This window comes from Panthera pardus, unplaced genomic scaffold (genome assembly GCF_024362965.1).
Source record: "Panthera pardus isolate Hobbes unplaced genomic scaffold, ASM2436296v1 HiC_scaffold_21, whole genome shotgun sequence".
Classification (NCBI taxonomy): Eukaryota; Metazoa; Chordata; class Mammalia; order Carnivora; family Felidae; genus Panthera; species Panthera pardus.
Window position 1 is genome coordinate 59,197,511 of NW_026526777.1, and position 25,836 is coordinate 59,223,346.

The window sequence follows — 25,836 nt, forward strand, 5'->3', positions numbered from 1 at the left end:
CTGTTTTCCAAAGCAGCTACGCCAGTCTGCATTCCCACGAACAGTGCGAGAGGGTTTCTATTTCTCCACATCCTCACCAACATCTGTTGTTTCCTGAGACTTTAATTGTAGCCACTCTGGCTGGTGTGAGATCGTAGCTCAGTGTGGTTTTGACTTGTATTTCCCTGATGATGACTGATGTTGAGCATCTTTTCATGTGTCTGTAGACCATCTGGATGTCTTCCTTTGAAAAGTTTCTATTCGTGAATTCTGCCCATCTCTTCACTGGATTATTTGTTTTTGGGTGTTGAGTTTGGTAAGTTCTGTATAGATTTTGGATATAACCCATTGTCTAATATGTCATTTGCAAATATCTTCTCCCATTCCGTCGGTTGCCTTTTAGTTTTGTTGATTGTTTCTTTTGCAGTGCAGAAGCTTTTTATCTGGATGAGGTCCCAATAGTTCATTTCTGCTTTTATTTCCCTTGCCTTCAGAGACATGTCAAGTAAGAAGTTTCTTTGACTGATGTCAAAGAGTTGTTGCCTGTTTTCTCCTCTACAGTTTTGATGGTTTCCTGCCTCCCTTTTAGGTCTTTCATTCATTTTGAGTTTATTTTTGTATATGGTGTAAGAAAGTGATCCAGTTTCATTCTGCATGTTGCTGCCTCGCTCTCCTCGCACCATTTGCTAAAGAGACTGTCTTTTATCTATTGGACACTGTTTCCTACTTTGTCAAAGATTACTTGGCCATACATTTGTGGGTCCAATTCTGGATTATCTATTCTATTGAATTGGTCCATGTGTCTGTTTCTGTGCCAGTACAATACTGTTGTGTTGATTACAGCTTTTAGTAGAAGCTCATGTCCAGAATTGTGATGTCTCATGCTTTGATTTTCTTTTTCAGTGTTACTTTGGCTATTTGGATTCATGTGTAGTGCCATACAAATTTTAGTGTTATTCTAGCTTTGAGAAGAATTCTGATGCAATTTTAATTAGGATTGCATTGAATTTGTAGATTGCTTTGAGTAGTAGTGACGTTTTAACAATATTTGTTCTTCCATCCATGAGCATGGGATGTTTTTCCATTTCTTTGGATATTCTTCAATTTCCTCCATGAGTTTTCTATAGTTTTCAGCACACAGGCTTTACATCTTTGTTGCATTTATTCTTAGTTCCTTTACGTTTCTTGGTACAATTGTAAGTGGGATCAATTTCTTGAGTTCTCTTTCTGTTGTTTCATTATTGGTGTATTGAAATGCAACCAATTGTTTTACACTGGTTTTGTACCCTGCCACTTGGCTGAATTCATGTATTAGTTCTAGAAGCTTTTTGGTGGAGCCTTTCATGTTTTCTACGTAGGGTATCATGTCGTCTGAGAAAAATGAAAGTTTGACTTCTTCTTTGCCAATTTGGATGTCTTTTATTTCGTTTTGTTGTCTGATTACTGAGGGAGCCTAGGACTCCCTACACTATGTTAAACAGGAGTGGTGAGAGTGGACATCCCTGTAGTGTTCCTGATCTCAGGGGGAAAGCTCTCACTGTTCCCCTATTGAGGATCATATTAGTTGTGGGCTTTTCATATATGGCTTTTGTCATGTTAAGGTATGTTCCTACTATCCCAAATTTCTTGAGGATTTTTTGTAAGAAATGATGCTAAGTGAAATAAGTAGTAAGAAAAAGGCAGATACCATATGTTTTCACTCCTATGTGGATCTTGAGAAACTTAACAGAAGACCATGGGGGATGGGAATGAGGAAAATTATAAACAGAGAGAGAGGGAGGCAAACCTTAAGAGACTTTCAAGTACAGAGAACAAACTGAGGGTTTATGGGGGCTGGGGGAGAGGGGAAAGTGGGTGATGGTCATTGAAGAGGGCACCTGTTGGGATGAACACTGGGTGTTGAAAGGAAATCAATTTGACAATAAAGTATATTAAAAATAAAATTTTAAATTTAAAAATTAAAAAAAATGATGCTATATTTTGCCAAATGCCATTTGTGCATCTATGGACAGAGTCATACGGTTCTTATCTTTTCTTCTATTGTGCTGTTTCACGTTGATGAATTTTGTAATATTGAATCAGACCTGCAGCCTAGGAATGAATCCGACTCGATCAGAATGAATACTTTTAGTGTACTATTGATATCAATTTGATACTATCTTGTTGGGAATTTTAGCATCCATGTTCATCATGGATATTGGTCTGTTATTCTCCTATTTTGTGAGGTCTCTGTCTGGTTTAAAAATCAAGGTAATATTAATCTATAGAATGTGTCCAGAAGCTTTCCTTCTGTTTCTACTTTTTGGAACCTATCCTTCTCAAAGAAGCAATATTAACTCTGCTTTAAATTTCTGGTAGATTTCCCCTCAGAATCCAACTGGACCAGGACTCTTATTTTTGGGGGAGATTTTTTATAGTTGATTCAATTTCTTAGCTAGTTATGGGTCTGTTCAAACTTTCTATTCCTTCCCATTTTGTGTTGTTGTAGGGTGTGGGTGTCAAGGAATTTGTCCACTTCCTCTAGGTTGTCCAGATTGTTGGCATATCATTTTTCATACTGTTCTACAATAATTGATTATATTTCTATGGTGTTGATTGTGGGTCTATTTGGGACCACTCTCTATTCTTTTTGAGAATTATAGCTATAGCATTATCAATTTTGTTCATTTTTTTAAAAAGAAAAAAAAACAGCTCTTCGGTTCATTGATCTGTTCTACTGATTTTTCTTGTTCCTTGAGATAGGAGTGTATTACAATGTATTTTCTTCTTAGAACTAACTTTGCTGCATCTCAAAGGAAAAGGAAAAAAGGAAAGGAAAGGAATTGAAACGAAAGTAATGTAATGGAACGGAAAGGAAAGGGAAGGAAGGGAAGGGAAGGGAAGGGAAGGGAAGGGAAGGGAAGGGAAAGGAAAGGAAAGGAAAGAAACAAATGGAAAGGAAAGGAAAGGAAAGGAAAGGAAAGGAAAGGAAAGGAAGGGAACGGAAGGGAAGTGAATGGAAATGAAAGGAAGGGAAAGGAAAGGAAAGGAACAGAAAGTAAAGGAAAGGAGAAAGGGAAAAGAAAAGAAAAAGAAACAAAAAAAAGAAATGAGAAAAAAGAAAAGAAAAGAAGAGAAAAGAAAAAAACGCTGGTGGTATTTCCACCACACTAGAGCTGATAATTTGGAGCACTCTGTGATCAGTAGACTTGGTGTATCCATCGCAGGGAGGGCTGTGTTGGTTCTCTGTGGGAAATGTCTGCTGGCAGAACTGTCCTGGTAAAGAGGCCCCGCAGGGCATGGGGGGTGATGGGTGAGTAGAGGGTGGCTGATATAAGCAGCCCCAGCCTCCACTAGGGGTGTTGCATTGCTCTCCGAATTCTGACCTTGCAAGTGGGCAGTGGGTGAAGAGAGAAGATGGCATCGCCCTGCTCTTCTGTCCCAGGTGGGAGATCTCACACCCGCTGTTGTTCAGGGAACCCTAACAGAAAAGCAATCTCCGCTTCTGTGCCTCAGGCTTCCATCATATCTCTGCCCTCAACTCATCTCTGCCTCTACATTGACATTCCCAGCATCACAGCTCTCCTGTGTTTTATCTCTGGTGCATAGCTGGTATTAAAAACTCCAAATCTTACAGGACTCAGCAAGCTGTGGACCTAATCCCCTCCTCTGGAGGAGAGCCTCTCAGCACTACACCTGGTGCCCTTCTGTGCCGGAAAAAAATCGCATCCCCGGAAAAGGGCCTGGAGTTTATGGTGAACCACAGAGAAATCTGTGACCAGGTTATGCCCCCAATGTGTGGGACTCTGTCTTTGTTGTTGAACAGTTGCTCAAAGGTGCCAGAAGGTCTTTTGTTCTTAAGAAGCTATATAGCCTCTTCCAAACTTACTCCGGGAAGGGGAATATTCTCAGCCAGTATGAACCAGGATTTCCCCATGCCATGCTTTCTGCTCTGGGCTTCTGCCCCATCCCCAGTAGTGTCACATCCCACCACATCCCACATCCCACTCTGGAAATTGACACACACTTACAAAAGCTCATAATTGGAGCTCCACTGTTTGCAAAAATTTGCAATAGGAAATTCCTCCCGATTCCCCAGTTAAATGATTTGGGAGGAGTCCTTTTCTTATGTGAACCCAATGCAGTACTCTCTCTCCCCCTCTGTCTTTCTCCTTTCTACAAAGAGTTCTCTCCCCTCTCTGACACTGAGGCTTTCTCTCCCTCAATTTATGTCTCCACACAGAATACCTGCCACTTCTCTCCCTCAGATTATGTATAATGTTTTCTTAATTCTCAGATCGATTTCCTAGATGTTCAAAATGATTTGTAGTTGATGTAACTGTGTACTATGTACAAGGGAGAAGTCAAGTCCAGGGACCCTACTACTCTGCCATTTTAACCTTTGATATTTAATATCTTATGAGTTTATATTTGTGTATGTGGCCAAAGAAAGTGGTCCATTCTTGGGGCATCAGGTTGGCTCAGTTGGTTAAGCATCTGGCTTCAGCTCAGGTCATGATCTTGCAGTACGTGAGTTCGAGCCCTAGGTCAGGCCCTGTGTTGCCAGTTGAGAACCTGGAGACTGCTTCCAATTCTGTGTGCCCCTCTCTCTATGCCTCTTCCCCACTTACACTCTCTCTCCAATGAATAAACATTAAAAATATTATATATATATATATATATATATATATATATATATATCACACACACACACACACCAAAGTAACTACAAGCTTGAAAGAGGAAAGACATATAATTACAATATTCGAAATTAGTTCAAACAACTTCTCTTTTAAAGATAAAAGTACTGGGGTTCTTGGGTCGCTCTGTCGGTTGGGTGTGTCTGACTTTGGCTCAGGTCATAATCTCACGATTCATGGGATTGAGCCTCGCGTCAGGCTCTGTGTTGACCGTACAGAGCCTGGAGACTGATTTGGATGCTGTTTCTTCCTCTCCCTGCCCATCCCCTGCTCACTCTCTGTCTCTCTCTCAAAAATAAACACTATTTTTTTTAAGATCAAAGATGTTTTACTAAAAGCATATAGTAGTGACATTGTGAAAAATAAATAAAATAATAAAAAGACAAGTGTAATTCCAATTCAAATAAAATACCACAAAATTTGAAATGTGTTTTCAAAAATCTATAAATTTATTGTCTCATAAGTTTTACAAAAATTGTCTTTTTTCTCTGAAACATCTACTGTATTTGTTATGACTTACTAAGAGTTTGAATATGTGAATTAGATTCCTTTAACATCTTATTTAAAACACTTTCCTTATCTCACCCTCCTCTTGAGTTTTGAACATTCAAATTTAATAAAACTGAGAAATACATACTTACTTGACTGTCATTGCAGTGCATTCGTGTATATAAGCAGAGGCCTATTTAAGATAGTTTTAAGGCGGGATTCAGTAGCACATCTCCATAATTATCATGTCATCTATAGAAGCTAAAAAAGACCTGGTGTTTGGATGGTTAGACATAGGAGCCACAAAAAGAAAAAACTGAACTTAATTTTAGGCGTATAACAAAGAAGGAGAAGCATCTGGGTTCCAAACTTTCCCATGGGTGGATTTGTTTTCCTATGTCACCTTGCCCTGGTAGGTTATATTGTCTCAGTTCTTGTCAACAAAATTTTAAACAACTCTTACTCCAGATGAGTGGAATAGTGTGTCACATATCCTTAATGCACCCCATAGGTTCAAGTACTTTCTAGTGGTCTGCACACATGTTCCCCATTAGTCACTATTTTCAGATGACAATTAAAAACTGCCTTCTCATCCAGACCTCAAGGGACAGTTGTATAAGCTGATAATGCAACTTTGGAGTAAAAAAGACACCATTTACTAATGTAATGATGCTTATGCTACCACTGTAACATATGAACACTAAGTAAGACATTAAGTAAACATGTAAAAACCTATGTCATTCTTAGAGAGCTAATTAAAAGAGGACAACATACATAAAAGAGAGAGAATGAAGTGTAAGGCAGGTAAAACAGTTGAGAAGACAGGACTAAGGAAGTTCTCGATAGGAAGGAGACTTTGGAGGGAACAACCTCAAGAAGTAAGGGCATGAGTGTGTGGGAATCTGGAAGAAAAACTGCAGGCAGGTGGAAAAGGATGTGGAATGGAGAAGTAATTTTAACTCCTCACGTGTAGTGTAATACCGAATGCTCATGAAATAAGCATCAGCTGAAGAAAAGATCAGTGCCCTTAGGGACTTGCAGGTGGAAAAAAAGGATGAAAAATTTACTAAGAGATTAGAAGCCAGTGGAGGGTCTTGACCAAATGCATGACACATGCAACCTGACATTGTGACAGTGTCACTATGGCTGCTTGGTTGAAAGATCAGAATGCAGAGTGGGGTGGAATCTGGAAGTTCAGTAAAAGATGTTAGTGAAACAAAGTTCCATTCCTCGCATATAACATAGAAAAGTTAAAAGACTCCACCAAAAAACTGCTAGAGCTGATACATGAATTCAGCAAAGTTGCAAGATATAAAATCAATGTATAGAAATCAGTTGAATTTCTATATACCAATAGTGAAGCAACAGAAAGAAATATCAAGGAATCAATACTATTTACAATGGCACCAAACCCCATAAAATACCCAGGAATAAACCTAAACAAAGAGTTAAAAGATCTGTATGCTAAACAGTATAGAAAGCTTATGAAATAAATTGAAGAAGACACACAAAAAACGGGAAAACATTCCATGATTATGGATTGGAACAAGGAATATTGTTCAAATGTAGATACTACCCAAATCAATCTACACATTCAGTGAAATTCCTATCAAAATAACACCAGCATTCTTCACAAAGCTAGAGCAACAGTTCTAAAATTTGTGTGGAGACACAAAAGACCCTGAATTTTCAAAGTAATGTTTAAAAAGAAAACCAAGCCTGGACGCATCACAATCCTGACCTTTAACCTATATAACAAAGCTGCAATAATAACGACAGTATGATATTGGCACAAAAACACACACATAGATCAATGGAATAGATTAGAGAACCCAGAAATTGACACACACATATATAGCCAGTGAATCTTCAACAAAGCAGGAAAGATTATGCAATGGAAAAAAATATATATACTTTCTTTATCAAATGGTGCTGGGTGAACTGGAAAGCAACATGCTGTACAATGAAGCTAGACTGCCTTCTTACACCATACACAAAAATACCTTCAAAATGGAGGAAGACCTAAATGTGAGACAGGAAACCTTCAAAATCCTATAGGAGAAAACAGCAACGTCTTTCACCTAGCCCACAGAAACTAGTGAACTGACATGTCTCCAGAGGCCAGAGAAATTAAAGCAAAAGTGAACAATTGGGGCCTCATCAAGTTAAAAACTTTTGCACAAAAAATTTAAAAAATCAGCAAAACTAAAATGCAACAGATAGAATGGGAGAAGATATTTGAAAATGACATATCAGGGGCGCCTGGGTGGCGCAGTCGGTTAAGCGTCCGACTTCAGCCAGGTCACGATCTCGCGGTCCGTGAGTTCGAGCCCCGCGTCAGGCTCTGGGCTGATGGCTTGGAGCCTGGAGCCTGTTTCCGATTCTGTGTCTCCCTCTCTCTCTGCCCCTCCCCCGTTCATGCTCTGTCTCTCTCTGTCCCAAAAATAAAAAAAAAAATAAAAATAAAAATAAACGTTGAAAAGAAAAAAAAAAAAGAAAATGACATATCAGATAAAGGGTTGGTATCCAACATCCATAAAGAGCCTACAAAACTCAACACACACACACACACACACACACACACACACAATAATAATCCAGTGCAGAAATGGACAGAAGTCATGTATATACACTTCCAAAAAGATATCCTATGGCTTACAAACACATGAAAAGATGCTCAACAACACTCATCATCAGGAAAATATTAATCAAAACCATGATGACATACCATGTCACACCTCTCAGAATGGCTAAAATTAACAATTCAGACAATAACAGATGTGGGCAAGGACGTAGAAAGGGGAACTATCTTGCACTGTTTGTGTGAATGCAAACCGGTGTAGCCCTTATGGAAAACAGGGTGGGAGTTCCTCAAAAAATTAAAAATAGTAGAACTCTGCCACACTGACAATTGCACTACTAAGAAGTGATCCAAAGAATAAAAAAGTCCTGATTTGAAGGAGCACATATATCCCAATGTTTATGGCAGCATTATGAACAATAAACAAATTATGAAAAGAAACCAAATGTCCATCAACTTATGAATGGATAAAAAAATATGTGGTACATATACACAATGGGTATATACTCCATGATGAAACAAAAATGAAATCTTGCCAGTTGCAACAAGCCAAATAAGTCAGTCAGAGAAACACAGATATCATATGATTTCCTCATATGTGGAACTTGAGAGACTCAACAGGTGAACATAAGGGCAGGAACAGGAAAACAAGATAAATGCAGAGAGGGAGGCAAACCCTAAGAGACTCTTAAATCCAGAGAACAAACGGAGGGTTGCTGGAAGGGGGCACAGGGTAAGTTAAATGGTTGATGGGCATTAAGGAGGGCATTTTTTCGGGATTATGATTGGGTGTCATAAATAAGAGATGAATCACTGGGTTCTACTCCTGAAGAAAAGACTGCAGTGTATATTAACTAACTTGTATATAAAACAAAATAAACTAAAACAAACATAACATACACAGATATTACTTTGGGGGCGCCTGGGTGGCTCAGTCAGTTGAGCGTCCGGCTTTGGCTCAGGTCATGATCTCACGGTTTATGAGTTCAGCCCCGCATCAGGCTCTGTGCTGACAGCTCAGAGCCTGGAGCCTGTTTCGGATTCCCTCTATCTCTGCTCCTCCCCTGCTCACATTCTGTCTCTCTGTCTCTCTCTCTCTCTCTGTCTCTCTCTCTCTCTCTTTCTCAAAAATAAACATTTAAAAAACAACACGGGGGAAAAAGATGCTAATGAAAAATTAAATGGAAATGGTGGTCACAGGGTCTGGGATGTTGCTAGGAAGTCAGTCAAAATGTTTAGTTATGGTCTTCTCTGGTAGATTGGACAATTATGTTAACAAAGGACAAGGTGTAAGCAAAAGAGAGGAGCCAAAAAAGTTCCAAGGTGTTTGATCTTGGAAACTAGAGGTGAATTTTTAATTAGCAGAGATGGAGAGGACAATGGGAGAAATTTGGAGCAAAGTAATTCAGATTGTAAATTCTGGACTTGTTAAATTTGAAGTGTCTTCCAGGGAATGAAGACGGCTGAGAGGGGGGTCCCAGACAGCATGTGATGAGAAGCATCCAGAGAAGAAGCATCAGGTGTGTGGTTTAAGTGGGGTAGAAAGCTAGATCTGGGATCTGATATTAAATTTAGAAGCTAGAGTGGAGTTTGGGAGGAAACCAAAACTCACCCTCCCTTTAAGAGAATAAATAGAGCAAAAATGGAGACAGGGAGTGCAGTGAGTTTAAGGAATTGTGCTGTAAGGAAAAGAAAGAAAGAAATGATGTGGTAGCTGCATGGCAAAAATGGGCTTAAATTGGTGGAGGATATTTGAATGATACAATTATTAATTCTATGTTAGAAACAGTCATTTGACCTGAGTTATATCATCTCAGTGTACTGACTACATTGAAATAATTTCATCCAATCTAATGAATGAGAAATTTTCTCCATCAGGTTTGATCAGATATTATTTTGGCCATGGTAAGTTCAGCTTCCTTCAGGTGGTTCTGAGTGTCACTGATATTCATAATCATTACTACACTTTCTGTATGAGTGAATCCCTGTTCAACATAGTGCCCAGGTTGTTCTTCTCAATAACATATTGCCTAGTCATATTTGATTGACCTTCAGTCAAAATACCTTAATCCACAAGAAGTGGATAAAGTATGGAAATTTTGGGAGGGAGCTGTGGAAATTGTTTTATCAGCCATACATCTTTAGTGGATTGGCGGTGCTCTAGATAAATTCAAGCTTCTATTCTTTGTTTTTAGTGCTATCTTTATAGGAAGTTGTTGTTATTAAAATGGTACAGATAACTCTGATATTATGATTGAAACGTATCTATTTACCAAAAACAAAGTGAAAAGGCAACTTACTGAATGTGAGAAAATAGTTATAAATTATTTATTTGATTGGGATTTACTCTTTAATGTATATACCTTCATAACAAAGAAAAAAAAATAATTTCTTTAAAATATGGGCCGATTGGGGCACCTGGGTGGTTCAGTCATTTGAGTATCCAACTTTTGATTTTTGGCTCAGGTCATGATCCAGGGTTGTGGGATCAAGCCCTGCATCAGGCTCCGGGGTGAGTGTGGAATTGTCTTGGAATTGTCTATCTCCCTTCCACTGCCCCCTCCCCTGCTTGCATGTTGTCCCTCTAAAAATTAAATAAATCTCAAAAATTTCAAATAAAATATGAGCAGAAAATCTGAATAGATAGCTATAAAGAGAAGACCTGCAGATGGCAAAAGAGGTAAATGTCAAGTTGGCCAACCCCAGGAATTATCAAAGAAATGCAAATGAAAACAAAGAGCCATTATCTCATATGGATTAGAATGGCTATTATCATAAGCCAAGAAATAATAAAAAAAAGAGTTTGCATGTATATAGAAAAAAAAAGGAAACACTTGTGTACTATTGGTGGGAATGTAAATGCAAGCAGCCACTATGGGAAACAGTGTAGAGATTTCTTTTAAAAATTAAAAATACAACTAAGACATGATCTAGCAATTTCACTTCTGCGTATATATCGAGAAATGATATAAACACTAAAAAATATATATGTATCTACATGTGCATTGCAGCATTATTTACAGTAGCCAAAATATGAAAACAACTTGGGTCCATCAAATAGATACATGGACAAAGAAAATGTGGGACAAATATGAAGGGACTATTATTGAGTCAAAAAAAAAAATCCTGCCTTTTAGAACATGGATGGATGGGTCTTATGGGAATTATTCTAAGTACAATAAGTCAAACAGTGAAAGACAAATACCATGAGAAATACCTATATGTGGAAGCTAAAAAAAATAGAGCTCAAAAGTATAGAGAATGGACTGGTGATTTCAGAGGTAGGGATAGAAAAATGATCAAAATCAAAATCGGTTAATGGGGTAAAAAGGTACTAACGCCCAGTTATAAAATAATGTCATAAGGGTATTTAATATAGTTAATAGTGTATTGCATACTTGAAAGCTGCTAGAAGTACCTCTTAACAATTCTCATCACAAGAAAAAAATATAACCATGTATGGTGATGGAGGCAGGAGTTAAGATGGTTGAGGAGTAGGGAGACCCTAAGCTTGTCTCATGCTTTGAACACAGCTAGACAGTTATCAAATCATTATGAAATCCAAAGAAATAAATCAGAATCTGTAATGAACAAAAACTGCAAAACTTTATGTAGAAAAGGGACCACTGTTTGGAAGGTAGGAGATGCAGAGTTTACCTGGGGAGAAATTGTTCTGGGTCCAACCACCAGGACGGAGCCTGCTTACAGAAGCTACAGCAAAGTAGTATAAGGAACATCGTGCAAAATCTCAACCTTTCAGCAGTTTTCCACAGTAGGGGAAGTGCCTGGTTAAGGGGCTCAAGTGGTGAAACACAATAGAATCCCAGAAGTGACAGTGTGTTCTGAGCATCCCTTGGGTCACAAGAAAGATAGGTCCTGCCAATGTGCTGTGCTATTTCCAGGCATAAGAGAGGGGACTGGCTCCAGCCAAGGGCTACAAGCAGGGGTGCCTGCTTTCTGCTCTGTTATGAGTGAAACTGAACCGTCGCTTAGTCATGCAATTGCTTTTTTTGCTTTGCTTGTTCATTTGTTTGTTTTGCAGAGGCCAGCAAAAGCATGGCCAGACCCTCCCCCAAGAAGCAGCAGAAGTCCACTCTGAGAGAATCCCTAAAATTTGAGTTTTGAAACTCAGTGGTGTGCCTAAAATGAGAAACATGCTTGAAGGAGTAAAAAGTAGGATGGAAGAAACAGAGGAATGAATTAATGACCTAGAAGACACAGTTCTGGAAGGCAATCAAGCTGAACAAAAAGGAAAAAGTATTATGCAAAATGGCAATAGACTTAGGGACCTCAGTGACTCCATCCAATATAATAACATGTATTATAGGAGTGATTGAAGAGAAAGAAAGAAGTGGAAAATTTCCTCTAAGAAATGATAGCTGTACAATTTTCTAATTTGGAAAAGGAAACAGATATCCAGACCCAGGAGGCACAGAAAGCCCAAACCTAATCAACAAGAGCAGACTCAAATCAAGGTATGTGTTCAATAGATTTACAAATTATACTGATAAAAACAACATCTTAAAAGCAGTAAGACAAAAGAAGACAAGGCCCATAGGCTAGCTGTAGATTTCTCAACAAAATCTTAACAAGCCAGAAGTGAGTGGGATGATGTATTCAAGGTGCTGATTGGGAAAAATCTGCTGCCAAGTGTACAGTATACAGAATGGGTTTCATTCAGAGACAAAGGAGAGATAAAGATTTTCCCAGAGAAATGAAAACTGAATGAGTTTCTGACCACTAAACCAGTCCTGAAAGACATAATATATAAAGGACTGATTGAGTGAACAAAAGAGATAGAAGTGACAATGACAAGAAAGTGTCAGAGAAAAACTCCAGAAACCGTAACTATCAATAAATATCTAACAACAAATATAACCTGCCAACAAACATCTATCAATAATTTGCTTGAATGAAAATGGATTAAATGCTCCAGTCAAAATGTAAAGGGTTTCAGAATGGGTAAGGAAACAAGATCCAACTGAAAGCGGCCTAGAAGAGATGTATTTTAGAGCTAAAGTCACCTACATATTGAAAATGAGGGGATGGAGAAGCGTGAATCATGTAAATGAATGTCAAAAGAAAGCTAGAGCATCAAAGTTTACATGGAGAAACTAGACATTAAAACAAAGACATTGAAACAAGAGATAAAGAATGGCAGTACAAAATAGTAAAAGTGTCAATGCAAGAAGAAGACATAGTAATTGCAAATGTTTATGCAGCCAACATGGTATCACACAAATATCTACAATTATTACTAACAAACATAAAGGAACTAACCGATTGTACTAAAATAAGTTAGGGGATTTAAAACCCCACCTACTTCAATGGAAAGATCATATAAACAGAAAATCAACAAGGAGACAGTGGATTTGAATGATACACTGGATAACAGATATATTCAGAACATTTCATCCTAAAACAGCATGATACACATTCTCATAAAGTGCACACACGGAACATTCTCTAGAATGCATTGCATACTAGGTAACAAAACATGCCTGAACAAATACAAAATATTAAAATCATACTATGCGTATTTTCTGGTCACAACACTAGAAACTAGAAGTCAATCACTAGAAAATAATTCTAAAGTCAACAAATGCACGGAGATTAAACAACATGCTGCTAAACAATAATGAGGAAATGAGGAAATCAAAGAAGAAATTTTAGAAATGCATGGAAGCAAATGAAAATGAAAATGCAATGGTACAAACCTTTGGTATGCAAGAAAATTGAGCATGAGAGAGAAATATATAGCAATACAGATCTACCTCAAGAAACTAGAAAAAGCTCAAACAACCCAATTTTACACCTAAAGGAGATAGAAAGCAAACAAGAAATGAAACCAGACAAAGGAAAGAAATAATATAGAGAGTAGAAATAAATAATATAGGAAATAAAAACAAACAATCAAACAAAGAATAAAGAGAACAGATCAATGAAACCTGGAGCCAGTATTGTTGAAAAAAATATGATAAACGTCTAGTCACAATATCAGAAAGAAAAGAGAAATGACCCAAATAAATAAAACCATAAATGAGAAGGAGAAATAACAGTCAACACCACAAAACTGCCACCAATTATATAATAATGTAAAGAAAAAACTATATGCCAAGAAATTGGACAATGTAGAGAAATGTGGTTTACCGAAACTGAAAGAGGAAGTAACAGAAAACATTAACAGACTGATACCCAGCAAAGAAAGAGAGTAAGTAAGCAAAGATCTCCCAAACAATACAAATCTAGGGCCAGATGCCTTCACAGGAACCTTCTGTCGAACATTTAGACAAGAATTAATACCCATTCTTCTCAAATTTTCCTAAAATATAGAAAAGGAAGGGACACTTGCAAATTCACTCTATGAGTCCAGCATTACACAGATACCAAAACCAGATCAATCCTCCACTAAGAAAGATAACTACCAATATCCCTGATGAGCAGAGATGCAAAATTCTCAATGAAATAGTAGTCATCCAAACAATACATTTAAAAAATTATTCACCATGATTAAGTGAGGTTTATTCCTGGGCTGCAAGGGTGGTTCAATATTCACAAATTAATCAATGTGATACATCATATCAATAAGAGAAAGGATAAGAACAATCTAATCCATTCAATAGACACACGCAAAAATAATTGACAAGCATCCACTTATTTTAAAAACCCTCATTAAAGCATGTGTAGAGGGATCATACCTCAATATAATAAAAACCATCTATGAAAACCCCACAGCTAATATTATCCTCAATGGGGAAAAACTGAGAACTTTTCCTCTATGTTGAAGAAGATGATAAGGATATGTGTTCTCACCACTGTTATTTAAGATAGTACAGGAAGTCATACCCACAGCAAATAGACAAAAATAAAAATTAAAATTAAAAATAAAGGACATGCAAATAACACAGAAGAATACTAACTAGGTTCTCTTTTTGCAGATAACAGGATAATCTCTATACTAAACCTAAAAGACTCTACAGAAACACTGCTAGAACTGTTACACAAATTCAGTAACCCTGCAGAACACAAACTCAATGTACAGAAATCTATTACATTTCTATACAATGGTAATGAAGCAGCAGGAAGAAAATAAGCAATCAATTCCACTTACAATTGCATCAGATACTTAAAAATAAACCAAAATTTAAAAAGGACAGAGGTGAAATACCTGTGCTCTGAAAACTAATGAGAGATGACACAGAGAAATGGGAAAATGTCCCATGTTCATGGAATAAAAAGCATATATTGGTAAAAAGGCTATACTGTCCAAAAGAGTCTACACATTTTTTTTTATTTTTTTTTAACATTTATTTATTTTTGAGACAGGGAGAGACAGAGCATGAACAGGGGAGGGTCATAGAGAGGGAGACACAGAATCTGAAACAGGCTCCAGGCTCTGAACTGTCAGCACAGAGCCTGACGCAGGGCTCAAACTCACGGACCGAGAGATCATGACCCGAGCCAAAGTCAGCCGCTCAACCGACTGAGCCACTCAGGCGCCCCAAGAGTCTACACTTTTCATGCAATCCCTGTCAAAATACCAACAGCATTTTTGACACAGATAGATTAAACAATCCTAAAATGAATATGGAAACACCAAAGACCAAAGCAACCTTGAAAAAGAAAAGCGAAGCTGGAGGTATCACAATACCAGATTTCAAATTATATTACAAAGGTGGAGTGACCCAATGTTGTAAGTGAGGTAGTAAAGTCACCTAGTATTACAACATTGTTTTTAGTAAATGTGGTTGTGGTTGTGATTAATTGATTTATATATTTGGGTGCTCCGATGCTGGGATCATAAATATTTATAATTGTTAGGTCTTCTTGGTGCAGCCACTCTGGAAAACAGTACAGAGGTTTCTGAAGAAATTAAAAATAGAACTAGGCTATGAGCCAGCAATTTCACTACTAGGTATTTATACAAAGGATACAAACATGCTGATTTGAAAGCCATATGCACCCCAATATTTATAGCAGCAGTATCAAAAACAGACAAATTAGGGAAAGAGCTTAAATGTCCATCAACTGATGAATGGATAAAGAAGATGTGGCATATATATACAATGGAATACTCTTTAGCAAGGAAAAGAAATGAAACCTTGCTCTTTGAACAACATGTATGGAAATAGTGTATTAAGCTAGGGAAAATAAGTCAGCCAGAGACAAACAGGTATCATATGATTTCACTCATATGTACAATTTAAGAAGCACAACAGATTTATGGGGGAAGGGAAGGAAAGGTAAGATAAAAACAGAGAGCAATGTAAACCATAAAAGACTATTAAATACACAGAACCGACAGGGGGTTGACAGAGGGAAAGTGAGGGGTGGGATGGGCTAAATAGTTGTAGGCATTAAGAAGGACACTTGATAGGTTGAGCTCTGGGTGTTATATGCAAGTGATGAATCATTGGGTTCTACTCCTGATGTCAACACTCCACTGTATTGGAGTAAATAAATAAATAAATAAATAAAATCTGGAATAATCAAAACAGTATACTACTGTCATAAAAATAGACACACAGACCAATAGAACAGAATAGAAAACCCAGGAATGAATCTGCCCCTAAGTCAAATAATTTTGACAAAAAAGGAAAGAATATCCTATGCAGAAGACAGTTTCTTCAACAAAGAGTGTTTGGAAAAGTGGCAAGCGACATGAGAAAAATGGAACTGTACCACTTTCATACACAATACACAAAATTAAAATCAAAGTTGATTAAAAATGTGAATGTGAGTCCTAAAACCATAAAACTCCTAGAAAAGAACACAGGCAATAACTTCTTTCAGTTGAGCTGTAGCAACTTCTTTGCTGATATATGTCTTGAAGAAAGAGAATCAAAAGCAAAAATAAATTTTGGGGACTTCATTAAAAGGAAACCCTTCTGCACAGTGAAGGAAACAGTCAAACTAAAGGGCAACTTAAAAACTGGGAGAAGATAGTTTCAAATAACATATCTGGTAAGTGTTAGTATCCAAGATATATAAAGAACTTATAAAACCCAATACGCAAAAACTGATTAATACAATTAAAAATGGGCAGAAGATCTGAGAAGACATTTTTAAAAGGAAGACATAGAGATGACCAATAGACCCTTTAAAATATGCCCAATATATGATCATCAGGGAAATGCAAATTCAAACTACAATGAGATATCAGCTCACACTCTCAGAATGGGTAAAATCACCAACACAGGAAATAACACGTGTTAGCATGGTTGTGGAGAGGGAGGAAACCTCTTACACTGTTGGTGGGAATGCAAACTGGTGCAGCCACTCTGGAAAACAGTATGGAGTTTCTTCAAAAAGTTAAAAATATAAGTACCCTATGACTCTGCGACTGCATTACTAGGTACTTACACAAAGGACACAAAAATAATATTTCAGAGGAATATGTGCACCCAGATGTTTATACTTGCATTACCTAAAATAGCCAAAATTGGTCAAGTGTCCATTGACCAATGAATAGGAAAGGAGATGCATATATAGGTATCACATATAATGGAATATTACTACACCAAGAAAACAAAACAAACAACAACATATTTTTTATTTTCTTTTTTTTTAATTTAATTTTTTTTATTTTTTTAAATTTACATCCAAGTTAGTTAACATATAGTGCAACAATGATTTCAGGAGTAGATTCCTTAATTCCCCTTACCCATTTAGCCCACCCCCCCTCCCACAACCCTTCCAGCAACCCTCAGTTTGTTCTCAATATTCATGAGTCTCTTCTTTTTTGTCCCCCTCCCTGTTTTCATATCATTTTTGTTTCCCTTCCCTTATGTTCATCTGTTTTGTCTCTTAAAGTCCTCGTATGAGTGAAGTCTTAGGATTGTTGTCTTTCTCTGACTAATTTCGCTTAGAATAATACCCTCCAGTTCCATCCACATAGTTGTAAATTGCAAGATTTCATTCTTTTTGATTGCCGAGTAATACTCCATTGTGTGTGTGTGTGTGTGTGTATATATATATATATATATATATATATATATATATATATACCACGTTTTCTTTATCCATTCATCCATCGATGGACATTTGGGCTCTTTCCATACTTTGGCTATTGTTGATAGTGCTGCTATAAACATTGGAGTGCATGTGTCCCTTTGAAACGGAACAACTGTATCCCTTGGAAAAATATCTAGTAGTGCAAATTCTGGGTCATAGGGTAGTTCTATTTTTAGCTTTTGGAGGAACCCCCATAATGTTTTCCAGAGTGGCTGCATCAGCTTGCATTCCCACCAACAATGCAAAAGAGATCCTCTTTCTCCGCATCCTCGCCAACATCTGTTGTTGCCTGAGTTGTTAACGTTAGCCATTCTGACAGGTGTAAGGTGGTATCTCATGGGTTTTTTATTTGTATTTTCCTGATGAGAGATGTTGAGCATTTTTTCATGTGTTGGTTGGCTATCTGGAGGTCTTCCTTGGAGAAGTGTCTATTCATGTCTTTTGCCCATTTATTCACTGGATTACTTGTTTTTGGGGGGTTGAGTTTGATAAGTTTTTATAGATTTTGGATACTAACCCTTTATTTGATATGTCGTTTGAAAATATCTTCTGCCATTCTGTCGGTTGTCTTTTAGTTTTGGTGATTGTTTTCTTCGCTGTGCAGAAGCTTTTTATTTTGATGAGGTCCCACTAGTTCATTTTTGCTTTTGTTTTCCTTGCCTCTGGAGACGTGTTGAGTAAGAAGTTGCTGCGGGCAAGATCAAAGAAGTTTTTGCCTGCTTTCTCCTCGAGGATTTTGATGGGTTCTTGTCTTACATTGAGGTCTTTTATCCGTTTTGAGTTGATTTTTGTGTATGGAGAAAGAAAGTGGTTCATGTTCATTCTTCTGCATGTCGCTGTCCAGTTTTCCTAGCACCACTTGTTGAAGAGACTGTCTTTATTCCATTGGATGTTCTTTCTTGTTTTGTCAAAGCTGAGTTGGCCATACATTTGTGGGTCCATTTCTGGGTTCTCTATTCTGTTCCATTGATCTCAGTATGTGCTCTTGTGCCAACAACAACATATTCTTGCTATTAGCAAGGTCATGTGACTGAGAGAGAGGGTATGAGGCTAAGCGAAATAAGCCAGTGTGAAAAAAGACAAATAACATGTGATTTCACTCATATGTCAAATTCAAGAAAGAAAATCAATGAGGAAAATGAGGAAAAAGAGAAAGAGGCAAATCAAACCACAGACTCTTAAGTATTGATAACCAACTGATGCTTACCAAAAGGGAGGTCAGTGGGAAATGGAGTAAATAGGTGATGGGGATTAAGGAGTGAACTTGTAATGATCACTGTGTGATGTACGGAAAGGTTGAATCACTATATGCTATATATGAAACCATATTTCACTTTAGGTAAACTAACTGGAATTTAAATTAAAAATTAAAAAATATATATATATGGTGTTCTGGTCTCACATTTAGGTCTTTAGTAGAGTTTGATGGTATTTTATATATCATTAAGAAATGATCCAGGTTCTTTCTTTTGCATATGCCTGTTCAATTTTCTAATGGTGTAAATATATCGACCATATAAGTGTGGGTCTCTATTCAGTTTCATTGATTTATGGAACTATGTTTGTGCCAATACCATGATGTTTTGTGGTTTTTCTCATTGCAGTGTATCTTGAAATCTGAGATTGTGGTGCCGCCAGCTTTGTCCTTTTTCTTTTTCTTTTTTTTTTCAAAATTGCTTTCTATGTGGATTTGTTTGTGGTTCCATTCAAATATTGGCATCTTTATTCTACTTTTGTGAAAAACGCTATTAGCATTTTGATAGCGAGTCCACTGTATCTGTAGGTTACTCTGGATGTATATATATTTCATCAATATTAATTCTTCCCATTCATAAGGATTGCATATCTTCCCATATGTTTTTGTCATTTTTCATTATTTTGTTCTTGTTTTTTTTTTGTTTGCTTAAATGGTATTATGTTACTATCTAAAAAGAAATTTTCATAGAACACAAATTTCAAAATTTTAATTGGGCTTTGACACCCTCACAGTTTCAAGACACATGATGGTGAATGATTTTTAGGATTTATGTTACAATGAAAAAGACGTAATCTTAGGTAGATGATAGGAAGGTATTCTCATGTGAAAATAAATATAAATATACAATTTCAGTCACTGTAAATCTCTGCTCTCTGATAATAAACTTTTGTCATCCATTTCTTGCTGTTTCTAAAGGTTTTTTTCCTGGATGCAATTAGAAGTGAGGGAATATACATTTTATTTTTACATTTTCAACATTAATCACAAAATATTTCAAATGCCAAAAATGTTCAAGATGTGTATATATACAGTCATAATCTCCATCACCCATTTCACCCAATCTCCCACCCACCTCTTCTCTGGTGTCCAACAGTTTGTTTCTGAGTTTGTTGGATTGCTTCTCCTTTCCTCTAATATTGATTTGCTTAGGTTCCAAATTGTGCATATGAGTGAAATAAAATGGAATTTTCATTTTATGAGTTATTTTCCTTAGCAATATACTGTTTAAAGAAGAAGGAAATCTTGCCATTTGCAATAACAGGATGGATGTGGGGAACATACTGCATATATCCCATCCGAGGACAATGTTTCTACTCCCTCAAGGTCATGAGCAGAGGAAAACCTGGGACTTGGAGGACTGAGGACCTTTATTTGTGGAACGCAGCAGAGCAATGGATGCCATTGTGGGGACCAAGGTAACGAGCTTCCTTGCTGGAGTCTCAGGTCCTCCCTAGGAAGTGGTTCCAGAGGCAGTCCTGGATGCGGGAGGATGCCTCAGGAGGGATATGAATACCAAGACACGTGTGGGAGACAGGGCACCAGGGAGGATTCTGAGGATTCTCATCTGGAATCTGAATTCCACTAGCTCTGGTCATGTGGAGACACAGAGACAGATAGTCTGAGGCAGAAACAGAGAATGGACAAAGGAGAGAGCAAACCAGGAGAAACCACAGACTTGCACAAAGCAGCTTGGAAATGACACACCATCATTCTCTTCTATCCCTTAGAACAAAGTCAGATGGGCCACCCACCCGGGAGTGGAGGGATGTGTGACCAGGATTCAGAAACACTGGGAGACACTATGGGGACTGCTCAGCACATTGGCCCAGAGGAGGCACTGGACCCTGAGCCCAAATATCATGGGAGCCCCTGTAAGTGTGTGTCAGGTGGGACAAGATCTGAATGAGTTCATTTAAAATTTCCCACTGGGCCTGGGAACCAGGCAGGGAGGGGTGGCTCTTTCTGGACCCCAGAGCCAACTCAGGCCCTTTAGAGTGTGTTATATGCCACGGTCACCTTTTTCTCACCCTTCCCTGGACAAGGGTATGCATAAGCCTCAAGTGATAGCAGGTATGGGCGTTTCTATAGGCCGCTCACTTGATGGTGTGCCTAGAAGTAGATGCCAGAATGACCACACAGTGCAAATGGGAGACTTTGGAGGCCCTGAGCAGGCCAGGATTTGTGCAGGGTCACACTTATGGTCAAGGGTAGGAGTCTGGCCTCAACCCAGCTCTATGTCCTCAACGCTGGGGCACTGGCTGCACCCAGGACTCCTGGGGTCTTTGGGTGAGGTGTGTTGGTGTCACTGTACGGACAAGGCACGTGGTGGAGTGGAGCCCGTCTCAACTGAGGCCTGAGGGACTGGCTGTTGCATAAGAAAGAAGCCTGGCAAGGAGCCACCAGGCAGTGACCTCACTTCCTTGACAACAGAGCACAACAGAATTCAGAACTCGGGTAACCAGGCACCCACATTCTGGAGACAGATTCCTGTTGGCCTTATTTGTTTGGAAACCTGCACATAAGCAACATGCTCTCCTGCTGTGTGCCCATGTCACCAGGCTTTCGGCTCAGGAGAGCCAAAAGTGACACTGCTTCACGATCCTGGAGACAGTGTGCTATGTCTCACACTGGGCACCTCTGGATTCTAGCTTGGAAAGAACCAAAGGTAACATAGAGAGTCCCATATCTGGCCAGTCAAGCCCGATACCTCTCTTACTGACCTGTGTGGCCCCACTGCCCCATCTCCCCATGTGTATGTGTCTATGTGTCAAAGGAAGGGTCATGTGGAGAGCCCGCTGAGCAGGTGCGGTCTGATGAGCATTCAGAGGCCTGGTGGGAGGTCATGCTCACAACCCAGGTAAAGGCTGGTGGAGAGGGACTGGGTGTTCTGGGGCTTTCCTGTTGTCACCAAAGTTCATCCTGAGCACTGAAGTTGTATGTCATTGTGTCATGGGTGCAGGGTTGTACACAGGTCAGTGTCCAATCTAGAAGCATCAGTGGGAGAAGGCAGAAGGACCCTGAGGATGTCTGCGCATGGCTGTGATACATCTGGGATGGCTCCTATTCAATGTCTTTACAGAAGACTACATATGTGATCAGGAAGCGGCTGGCAGACCCATGCTTTGTCTAACTTGTTGAGATTCCCATGTGTCCAACCACCCAGGAGGGCCACCCTGGACACAGGGAGAAAGTGACCAGTGGGAAGTCTCCAGAAAATGGAGTGGAGATTTCTTGGAGTGGTCACAGTCCAGAACAATGTACAGGACAATGGTCAGCCAGTCACTGGTCCAGGAGCTACAGCCTGTGGAGGCAGAGCCAGAGGGTGAGAAGGCTGAGGATGGGTGATGTGGGTGTATGGGGCCAGTCAGTAATTGTTCACCCAGGGAGGAGCCCCCAGGTCATGGTGGGGGACAGGAGCAAACTCTGGCCTCAGAGTACCCAGCTGTGGTTTGCAGAAGGGAACAGGTCCTGGTGTGGGTTCCTGGCTGTGGCTTCTCTGGGAGGCTCAGAGGTGTGTTCTCTCTATGCCAAGGAACCTGGAGAGGCAGGCATGGGGGTGATCTTTCTCATCTCACAGCTGAGGACTTAGACTTGCTCCAAATATCACTCTGTATTATTCTGAAGAGTCAGGTGCAGGAGCAGAAGCCACTGTGTCTCCAGGCCACATGATCGCTGGCATCAGCCGCTCTGCAGGGAAGGTGCTGTCTGGAGGGACTCCTGCAGGAGTCCAGGAGCCAGAAGATGACCTGGCACCTGTGCAGGGACAGCCAGCACCTGTGCAGAGTGAACCAGCTCCTGCTCCAATTCTTGCCTCTGCTCCTGCCTCAGCTCCTGATACTATTCCTGCTTCTATTCCAGCTCCTTCTCCTGACACTCTTCCTGCTCCTGACTCTGTGGCTTCCGCTGTTCCTACTCCTGTCCCTGACACTGCCTCTGCCCCTGTTACTATTCCTACCCTTGCCATTGTTCTGCCCCTGCCCCTGGCCCTGTTCCTGCTTCTGCCCCCAGCCCTCCCACAGTTCCTGCCCCTGGCCTTATTCCTGCCCCTGTTGGTGCCACTGACTCTGCCCTTGGTCCTGTCCTTGCCTTGTATCTGCCCCTGCTCCTGCCCCTGTCCCTGTTCTTGCTCCTGCTCTGCCCCTGCCGCTGTCACTGTCACTGCCCGCACCAGGATCCCAGAGACATTGAGAGCCCCCAAAGCCCCGTGGGGACACCTAGTTGTAGGATGACCCTTAATTCAATCACCCAACCCCAACACCCCAGCAGAATGCTTCTTCTTCTCCCCATTTGTGCTTTCTTCCTGCTATAGTTCAACTATTATTTTATAATTTTGTGTTTTTATAGTATTTATTATTAATTTTTTAAGAAATGAGTATATGATTGAAATTGTACGATTCCTGGGGATTGAGTACACTCACAATGCTCTGCAAAAACGCCACAGAATATTGTTGCAGAATATCTCAGTCCCCAAGGGACACCATGTACCCGAAGCCCTCACTCCCCATTTGTCCCCTCACCCAACCTCTGGGAACCATGAATCTGCTTTCTCCCTGCTCTTAACCTACTATGGATGTTTCCTATAACTGGAACCTTGCAATAGATGCTTTTGTGTCTGCCCAAATTTTCTAAGATGGGACAGATTAATTTTTGTATTTTGTGTTTATTCGAAATAGAATTTTTCTCATTTGATACTGAAATTCACAATGGATTAAAAATTGGATGTGAAAAAATAAGATCACTTTGGTAAGAAAGGGCACGGTCTTGGGGTTGAGACCCCTGTTCCTCCTGTGACACCACAGCCTGACTCCCGACAAGACATGGATGTTCATCCTGTGGACAAAACAGAAAGAGGCAAATGCAGGAAGCTGGACACTGACACCACAAAGGGGGAAAAGTGTTCCTCATGACCTAAGTCCAGAGAAAGGTTTCCAGGCCTCTGTTCCCAAAATACTCCAAAGCCAATGTATTCCTTGGATGAATAGCAAACACATGGAAGTCCAAGGGGAAGCAACCTCCATGGGGAGCAGTTGTCAGAGATGTGGGATTACCTGGAAAGAATTCAGGCAAATGAAACCCTATAGGGGCAGTGCTGATCACCCTAAGATGGCGGTTTATGGTCTGGGGAGCAGCAGGCCATTTGATAGCATTAGGAAACCAAGCCCCAGGAGATCCACAGTGAGAAGTCCTCATCTGAAGGGGAGAAGCTGTCCAGTAGCAGGAGAGTTCATGGAGCCCAGCCGGTCTGTTACTGGGAGAGACAACAGAGCCCAGATGGTCCAGTACTGGGAGAACCTATAGAACCCAGGGTCTTCCTTCCCCAGCCACCATGTCTGGTCCCAGGCAGATGGGTCAGCTCAGCTCCCTTGAGTTCAGAGGGTCCTCATGGCAGGAGGGTGGGGTGCTCTGGAGGCAGGACCTGATTTCCAGAATGCTGAGATGCAGGCCTGAGGTTAGGACAATCAAAAGTCAAAGGGACTGCGATCCTCACCTAGCTTGTCTTACTAGTGACCCCAGGCTGTGCTACTAGTCTCAGTTTCCACATCTGTGACTGGGGGACATAAGTGGGCCATCTTGATGGGTTGTTTGTTGGATTCTCTGAGACATGAGGTGGAATCATTGCCTGGTGCCTATAAGATATAAAGAGCCACCTGGCAGGTTGCCACATGATCCTCTAGGGCAGGGCACTCCTGGAAGACCCTGCTCAGGCCTCTTCCTGGTGCCCAGCTCCTGGGAACCTAGGGGTGCTTTAGCCCTGTTTACTTAATCTTAGATGCTTTCATCTGTGGCTTCCTATTCCTGTGTCTTTGTTCTATGCTGGGGGTGCTTTCACCCTCTTTACCTCTTCTGGATGCTTTCATCCTGCTGCTTCCTATTCCTCTATTTCCATGCCAGGGCAGTTTTGCCCTGCTTACCTAATCATGGATGCTTTCATCCTTAGCCTTGTTAACCCATTGGTACAAGCTCAGGGATTCCTATACTCAATTCCCACAATCCCACCTTTTTTTTTTCTTGTTTTTTTTTCTAGTTTTTTTTTTTTGTTGTTGTTCACAGACCGTCATGACAAGCTCCTGGTCCTTCTTTTGTTTTTGGGTGGTTTGGCGGGTGACTCTGCAAAGTTATAAAAAGAGACACGGTATAAGTATTCTGCTTCCCAGAGTTATCCAGAATTTGATATGTGTACTGGCTATAAGTGAGAAAAGATTTAAGTCATGCCACACTGCCCAGGAATCAGGCCATTCATTTCTAATTTGGTCGTCTGTAATATTGTAGCTGTTGGCTCATTATCACATCCAAATTTCCTATATTGTTAGAGACATAGAAAGAAAAACAAAACACTGCAAAGGTGTGTCTGGAAAGCATCCCAGGCTTTGGAGTGACTATAAGGAATGGCAGTTATGCAAATATGCTGGTAGTTAGGGTCATAGGTCAGTTTATAGTGGAGGAACAAGTCTTCCTGTCTTTTTCAAATAAATTCCACTGCAGCACAAAAGCTTCAAGGCAGGCCAAAACTTGTATAGCAATAGAAATTTGGTTTATTAATTCTTTAGTACTGTTGACCATAAATGTATTGAGGACATGGACTGTTTGGTGTAGGCTGATTCCAGTGACAGTGGCAGAGGTGATAATGCTTACTGCTGCTAAGGCGCCCATGATTAACAGGCCAACAATTCATTTTTGCGTTACAGCTGAATACCAGTGTTGAACAAGCTTGGAAAGTGAGGCTCGTCCTGATGGATGCATATAGGGCTCAGAGCTATTAACAGAAAACCAGGCTGAGACACACTAAGTACTAACAAAGAGGAGAGATTTAATTGGTTGATGTTATATTTATTTAC

General features: G+C 39.8%; 1 long non-coding RNA gene across 1 annotated transcript in view; it reads right to left on the reverse strand.

The window, feature by feature from the left end:
* LOC109261525 (uncharacterized) overlaps positions 1–25,836 on the reverse strand; it is a 265,266-nt gene that overhangs the window by 106,554 nt on the left and 132,876 nt on the right. The window lies entirely within an intron of this gene.